Source organism: Macrobrachium rosenbergii, chromosome 4 (genome assembly GCF_040412425.1).
Source record: "Macrobrachium rosenbergii isolate ZJJX-2024 chromosome 4, ASM4041242v1, whole genome shotgun sequence".
NCBI classification, from domain to species: Eukaryota; Metazoa; Arthropoda; class Malacostraca; order Decapoda; family Palaemonidae; genus Macrobrachium; species Macrobrachium rosenbergii.
The window spans coordinates 43,419,099-43,426,598 of NC_089744.1; the positions used below are offsets into that span (position 1 = coordinate 43,419,099).

Here is a 7,500-nt window from a genome sequence, read left to right on the forward strand (position 1 = left end):
CAAATCAAGGAGTTTCTCTTGTATGAAACTTTTAAGTCTGCACCATGGAGGAATTAATCAATTGAATTTAATTAGCCCTTGGTTAACACTATGGTGGGAATAATCCAATTCTGATCACTGAATTGACTTTAACTGGAGCTTAGGACAAGTCTTGGGGGCGAATCATGGGCTGCTTTGTTGGTAGGTTTTGCTTGAACAAAGGGGGCTTTGTTTAGGAGAATGAAAAATTAGAAATTCGGAAAATAGGGAGAGAAATTCACGTGAAGGAACAGAACTGGCAGGGAGTTGCATTCATAGACGTACCTTAACCTGTTGTTGCAGAGCTCTTGCAATTAGATCGGGATACTCTGGCGAATGCAGTCCAGCCAGTGTGAAGAAAAAGATGAGGCACATTTAGTGTGTTTCCTCTGGCTGCAGCGACGTGTCTGACGGCGTAGTCATGGCCCCAATGGCGAGGCGTCTTGGGGTATGGGTAGGGCACACAACAGAGGCATAGGTCGAATCTGAAAGCAGTTCCCAAATCCAGTAATAGGTTCATACAGAAGAGGCCTTAAAGCTAAGTTCCTAAAGTTCAGAACAGTAGCCCCCTTTATCCCACACACATTCCGTAATCTCCTACCTAACTGTTATACCGAAAAGTAAAAGAGAAAGGTCACAGTGGAAGAACGAAAACAACACCTGACTCACTTGTGCACGATAGGCGGAGACACAAATAAGTAAACCTTAACACTAATAATTGATTTGCTTCCTTTGCGCAAAAATAATTTACAAAATTGGATACCAAAACACCTTTGAATATACTTGAACCATAATCCCTCCAGTACAATGAATTACACCAAAGCTGTCTACAAATGAGAAAATGCTTTCCTTTTCATGAAGGCTCCAACGGGAGCTCCCATGTGCACTGAATGTAAAGTACAAATGCTCCGACAGGAAATTTCACTCGGCAACAAAGTTAAAGTAAATATGGGCAAAAGGAAGTGCTCACCCTTCGGGCTCAAAAGGCCTCCTGACGATTCCCGGAGGATCCAGTAAAGCACTCACATGCAAGGGTTGAACCTTGCTCACAGGTAGGCAACAGCAAAACCCACAGACAAGCCTGCACAGGAGGGCAGAAGGCAGACCCTCACAACCAAAAGCAGGACATGCAGAAGTAGTGAAGAAGCGAACGTATATCATGGCCTTGTCCAGAAGGCAGTGCTGACGAAATACGACTATCAGAGTGCAAAAGCAATATGAGGTGCTGAACATCCCTTTGTGGAACCGTGACAATTAACCTTCGCCTGAGCGAAAGATCCCCCACAGTCAGTAAGGGGCTGCGAGAAAAGCTGCTTATTTAATTTAAATAGCTTCGTTTTTTCGAGTGAAATGATAATAAATAACTGAATAGAAGACAGGAACCTGGTGGCGTGAATGGATATATTTTTCAAAGCCAATATAACCATTTACGGCTTATTGGCGTGAATGTCAATTACAAAAGACGATACTCCGCTCGTTGAAACGTGAAAAGAAGCAAGCGGATAAAAACTATTTAAAAATATAAACAAAATTAGAGGGGAACGAAAAAGTACCAACAAGCAGTTTCTCGTGACTTATGCAAAAATGAGCGTCTATCTTACGTTACAAGAGAAACCGAAGAAATAGTGTGAGAAATTATTACAGACATACATACATATATATATATATATATATATATATATATATATATATATATATATATATAGTTATAGTCTAAGAGTTAACACGCTAAGGTAGTTGACATGTGGCGTGCGGGTGCTCAAGAGTCGTACTTGGAATTCACTTCACTTCTTGCAGGAACACTAAAGTTGCTAACTAGAGTTCACTCAGAAAGTGTAATGGCAAATGAAGAATGAGAATGAAGTTTCAGTTCTATATTATCACTTAACGTTTTACAATTTTCCACTAAAAGAAGCGACTCTCTGAGCCTCGGTCTTGCTAAAATCAAAGTTAACTTTGGTTACGAGAGTCCACTCAAGTCTGTGGGTCTTTTTCTAAGTAGGCGGCTCATATCAGTCGCGCTGTCTGCTCAGCGTTTTTGCTGCAAGTCTCTCTCTCTCTCTCTCTCTCTCTCTCTCTCTCTCTCTCTCTCTCTCTCTCTCTCTCTCTCTCTCTCTCTCAAGCATGATTGGAAGTACATGACATCACAAACACGTCATACTTTGAGTGACGACAGAGTTTCGTCTTTCACTATACATACTCTTGCTTCATACGGGTATATTCACCATAGAAATGCATCCAAAGTTGCCCTCGAGTCATATATGTATGTATATATATATATATATATATATATATATATATATATATATATATATATATATATATATATATACATACATACATACATACATACATACATACATACATACATATATATACACATATGATCTTCAGTTTATTAAAGTGTTAATGATTATGTGGCACCTAAAACTTACTGGGAATTCTTCCAGCATCTCCAGTACTTTCCAAATCTTCAAGGCTACTGTGAAGTTGACCGTGGTCTTTCTTCAGGACTGCAATAAGTTTACAAGAGAACAACATTCTGATATATAGGAGAGTACAGAAAAAACATAGAAAAACTGCGCTTGAAAATCATATTTAAAAAGTGGAAACACATGGACTTTCCGGCTAAACGTGGAGAAGCTGGTGCGTGGCAGGAGGGAGGAGACCGCAGTGATAGTATACATAGTTCAGCTGAAGGTCTTCAGCCTCCCCAACCTGACAGCCATCCATGGGAACTTGCAATAGTTAGTAAGTTAGTAGTCGGAGGAGGCATGAATTTCTGAATATGAATTGCGATGGACATCCATGACCCTCGTGAAAGGAAGCACTTTTATCCCTTGGGGATCCGATACAGGGAGTTTGGGACCGGCATGCTTTGCAGATTTAGGTTTGGAGGTGTGAAAGCTCCCAGTATCAGCAGTGCTGATGCAAAGTGGCTACAACATTTTACGGCTTCCTCTAGAGTCATGGAAAAGCACCTACCTTGTGAAATTTGTAATTTGTGTTAAATTTTCATTGGAGATTACTTATTTTTCTCAGTTTTTGGTTGCGCTCTACTATATATTAGAATATAGTCTCTCTCAGTTCCTCATTGGACGGGTTGGTATCGTTCTCGGGTAGCACTCTGCTGGGACCGCGTTCGATTCTCCGACCGGCCAATGAAGAATTAGAGAAATTTATTTTTGGTGATAGAAATTCAATTCTCGTTATAATGTGGTTCGGATCCCACAATAAGCTGTAGGGTTCGTTGCTAGGTAACCAATTGGTTCTTAGCCGCGTAAAATAAATCTAATCCTTCGGGCCAGCCCTAGGAGAGCTGTTAATCAGCTCAGTGGTCTAGTTAAACCAAGCTATACTTAACACTTAACCTCTCTCTCTCTCTCTCTCTCTCTCTCTCTCTCTCTCTCTCTCTCTCTCTCTGTCTATATATATATATATATATATATATATATATATATATATATATATATATATATATATATATATACAGACATACATACACATATATATTTGATATATCGTTATTTATAATATGTGTATACGTAGATATAAAATTGATAAGCGCTTCATCCGCAGCAGGATTCGAACCGTTTTCCGGTTAAATAACAATGAGTGACTTCGATCAGCCGGGTGGTCAGTTACTGTCTATCGCTTTTTCCATCCCAGGCAACGGTTCGAATCTTGCTGGGACTAAGCACTTATCAATTATAATTTCCCTGGGGTGTAATTTTCCAAGGTATAGTGAACTGGATATTGAATGATATTTGTATTTGTGGGTTATTGTTTTTGTTATATATATATATATATATATATATATATATATATATATATATATATATATATATATATATATATATATATATATATATATATATATATATATATATATATATATATATATATATTTATATGATATCTTTTCATACCGGAAGTATTGCTACTCAAAGACTCTGAGGGTAGGTTCACACAGGGCGTTTTTAACCGCGGCGGCCACCGCTCGTTTAACGCTGTAATCGTTCACAAGAGGCGTTTTTGACCGCGGCGTATTGGAAACCGCCGCGATACACCGCGGTTACGTGTGAACGATTCCATAAGCTAACATTGAACAACCGCGCGTATCTCACCGCGCGGTCAAAAACGCCCTGTGTGAACGTAGCCTTAATGAAATGCGGGTTGAAGACACCTTAGAGTTCATTCACCTTGTTCTGTATTAGCAAGCCCGTGTGACCATTATTCACTGGTCGGGTTATAGTTTTTATGGTAAGTGTATTTTTTATCTGGTATCCGTGAATTGTAACCAGATAAAACGTACACATGCGCGCACACACACATCTGTTGTATGTATATAGTGTATGCAGAATTCAGAAACATTCTTTCTTCCACTACATTGTAAACACGTCAGTATTCTTTATAGAGAGAAAGTAATTTTGAGCCATATAACTAACTGTTCTTGAAGACCAAAGATTCTTGGATATTGGGCTGCAAAATATTTCATGTCGATGCTGTAGTTCGTCATATTACGCCTTTTCTGGAGTCATTCGGTGCACTCTTGTGATAAAAGGTAAGCATAGGCAGGCATCTGGTAGAAGCAAAAAACGAAAATGTCGGGGTCCTTGGTGAAGCAAGAAAGACAGTGACATGTAATAGTCTACAGCTTTATTAAACTCACAGAATGTCAAAGACCGGAAGCAGTATTGTGTTAGAAAAGGAAATCTCGTTCCGGTGTGTCGCAGAAACTTGAGCGTAATGAGATGAGAGGGGAAACGAGCCCCAGATTCGTTTGCTAGAACCTGCCAGCCAACCTTTTAATCAGATTCCTCTGTTAGAGTATCATATATATATATATATATATATATATATATATATATATATATATATATATATATATATGTGTGTGTGTGTGTGTGTGTGTGTGTGTGTGTGTGTGTGTGTGTGTGCATCTTTATATTTGTGTGTGTGCGCGTGCAGAGTATCATATACAGCATCTTTATATATATATATATATATATATATATAGTATATATGTATATATATATATATATATATATATATATATATATATATATATATATATAGTATATATATATATATATATATATATATATATATATATATATATAAATGGCAGGATTAGTTTATAATCGATGTTTATATAAATATTTTACTTTATACGTTGTTTTGCTGATGATTTAATTTATGGCCATACCTAATAGCTATGACATACAAACAAAATGAAGAGGTGAATTAAATTTATTTAAAATCGGGTTTAATTTTTTTGTAAAATGGTTCGGTGAAATGTATCTTTGATTAAAACAGTCTGCAAAGTGTTTCAGTTCATTGAGCGAGGTAGTTATTTATAATCTTTTGTGTAATGATTTTATATATTCCAGTTTCAGCATCGGCTTATCTCCACTTCAGTGTTTTGAATCTTTAGTGTTCCAGATTGTTTTCCAGTGTTTGTACTACACATACTTCTCTTCTATATTTAGTGTATGAAATGGACTTCAAGCATGAATGAGTATTGTTTTCAGTTATCTAGAATTGACTAGAAATTCTTTCTACCACTCGGTATTCGAGTGTTTGTCTAGATGCTTCTACCGGTGGCTGTCTACCGCTCGCTTGACGTATATTTCGGTGTGCACCACGGTGGCTCCGTTGCAGTAAAAGAACCGGTCGAACTGAAAAATGCAAAGGCGGACTTGTTGAGCAGAAATGGACGCAACACGTCCAATGACGTTCATGACGAATGCGAAAGTGATCGGTCATGTAAACGAATATCTGTCTGTTTCATATGCAGGATTATCTGCATGGAAACGATTCCTTCGTCCTGCGGTATATATGGGGCGGCGTTCGGCGCAGGTTCGACAGCAGATCCTTTTTTAGACTAGGTCTAAAGGAATTCATTATTTCGGAAAATATAATTTTGGTGGGAATGAACTTCAGCGGATATTCTCGGTCAGCTTCACCTGTGCCAACTTCGGGCGGTGCGTTTGTGAGGAAATAGCAAAATAACCACGAAATGTAGAGGAAAAACTTTTGATATATAATTATGCTTGGGGCTGTTTACCTGTAATTACAATTCTAAATATATATAATCCTAGGCTGGCAGTAGAATGAAGCAAAAGCTTGCCTATGTATTCTGAGATGTGCATAATGCTTAATTAACAATATTTGATAATCTCTCTCTCTCTCTCTCTCTCTCTCTCTCTCTCTCTCTCTCTCTCTCTCTCTCTCTCTCTCTCTCTCTCTCATTATTGTTATTTGAGAATAAGCCATGCATCAATTTCCGTACTGCTTGCAAAATCTGTATATTTTTTTCATGCATTTGGGAAAAGAGAACCCCGCTCCCAATAGTTGTGTCGCCTCCCCTCCCCCTCCCCCCCCTCCGAAAATCACGAGCACTCGATTCCAACCCCTTGCCACTTTAAATGAAGACTCCACCCCTTACCTCTCTCTTCTTGTCACCAGGTTTCAGCCTTACCGCGCATCTCCTGCCGTGATTCTGGGATGCTGTCGGAATTGAAGTTTTTCTGGTGGCCAGTGACTGCCATCACTCGCAAGATGCTCCAATGCTCTCTGTGGTCGTACGAAAGAATTGATGGGTTGATGTTGAGCAGCGCTGGCTGGTATTGCTTTCGCCATCAATCAGGTATTTACGTTCACCACGCCCCCATCCCTGTCCAGGAACCCTTTCCAGCCTGGCTGCTTCAATCCCATCCGCCACCCTGTCCTGTAGGACTTCCTCTCGGCCGTCCCCTGCACCATGTTAGAACCGCCCAGTTCCTGGGGAAGCCTCGCCCAGCATTTATTCAGCCCCGCCCACCGCCTACCGCCAGTGACCCAGTGTGCCGTTGGCATTCGCAAGGTACGCACGCCACTGGTACTCTTCCTCCTCCTCCTCCTCCAAGAGCATAAACTTTTATAAACAGGAGACGCGCCTTGCACATCTGTCGAGCTCTCGTGGCATCGAAGGATAGGAACTGATTTCGAAGTCCTCGGATACTGAAATCACGTGATTCTGTTTATTTGTGTTTTTCCCTCGAGTATTTATTTATAGTGTGTGTGCGTGTAAGACTCGTATTAAGACGTCGAGATTGTATGTTGCGTATAGGAACCCGTCTTCAGGCACGGAAGGATGAAGACAGACTAGTGAAATCTTTCGTAAAGAGATTTGCTTTAACAGGAAAGGCGCGTAAAATGTTTCTCTTTTCTTTTATGAATATGCTTGTATATTCTGAATACATTTAGCAGTGTTGTATGATATTCAAAGGCTGCTTTATAGTTTGACATTGTGCCACATTTCGTAAGGAGTAACTCCGCTTCTTTATCGTCTGAGCAAAGTAATTTTTGCTGTTTTTTTTTGGGGGGGGGATAACTTATTTTTCGTTCATTCATATTTAAGAAGCCGTCTTTTTGTTAAAGGACATTTCCATTATTGTATTTTCGTTTAGAAAGGCTTATTCACGGAACACAATGGGT

General features: G+C 39.4%; 1 protein-coding gene across 4 annotated transcripts in view; it reads left to right on the plus strand.

The window, feature by feature from the left end:
- The window catches only part of LOC136833678 (leucine-rich repeat and immunoglobulin-like domain-containing nogo receptor-interacting protein 1), a 414,041-nt gene that overhangs the window by 33,161 nt on the left and 373,380 nt on the right, over nt 1–7,500 (plus strand). Inside the window, exon 2 of one of the 4 annotated variants that reach the window (XM_067095882.1) lies at nt 6,490–6,886. The exons of the other annotated variants lie outside the window; for them this stretch is intronic. The gene's annotated coding sequence lies outside the window, so the exon portion shown is untranslated. The remainder of the gene's footprint in view (nt 1–6,489; nt 6,887–7,500) is intronic. 4 annotated transcript variants of the gene reach the window in all.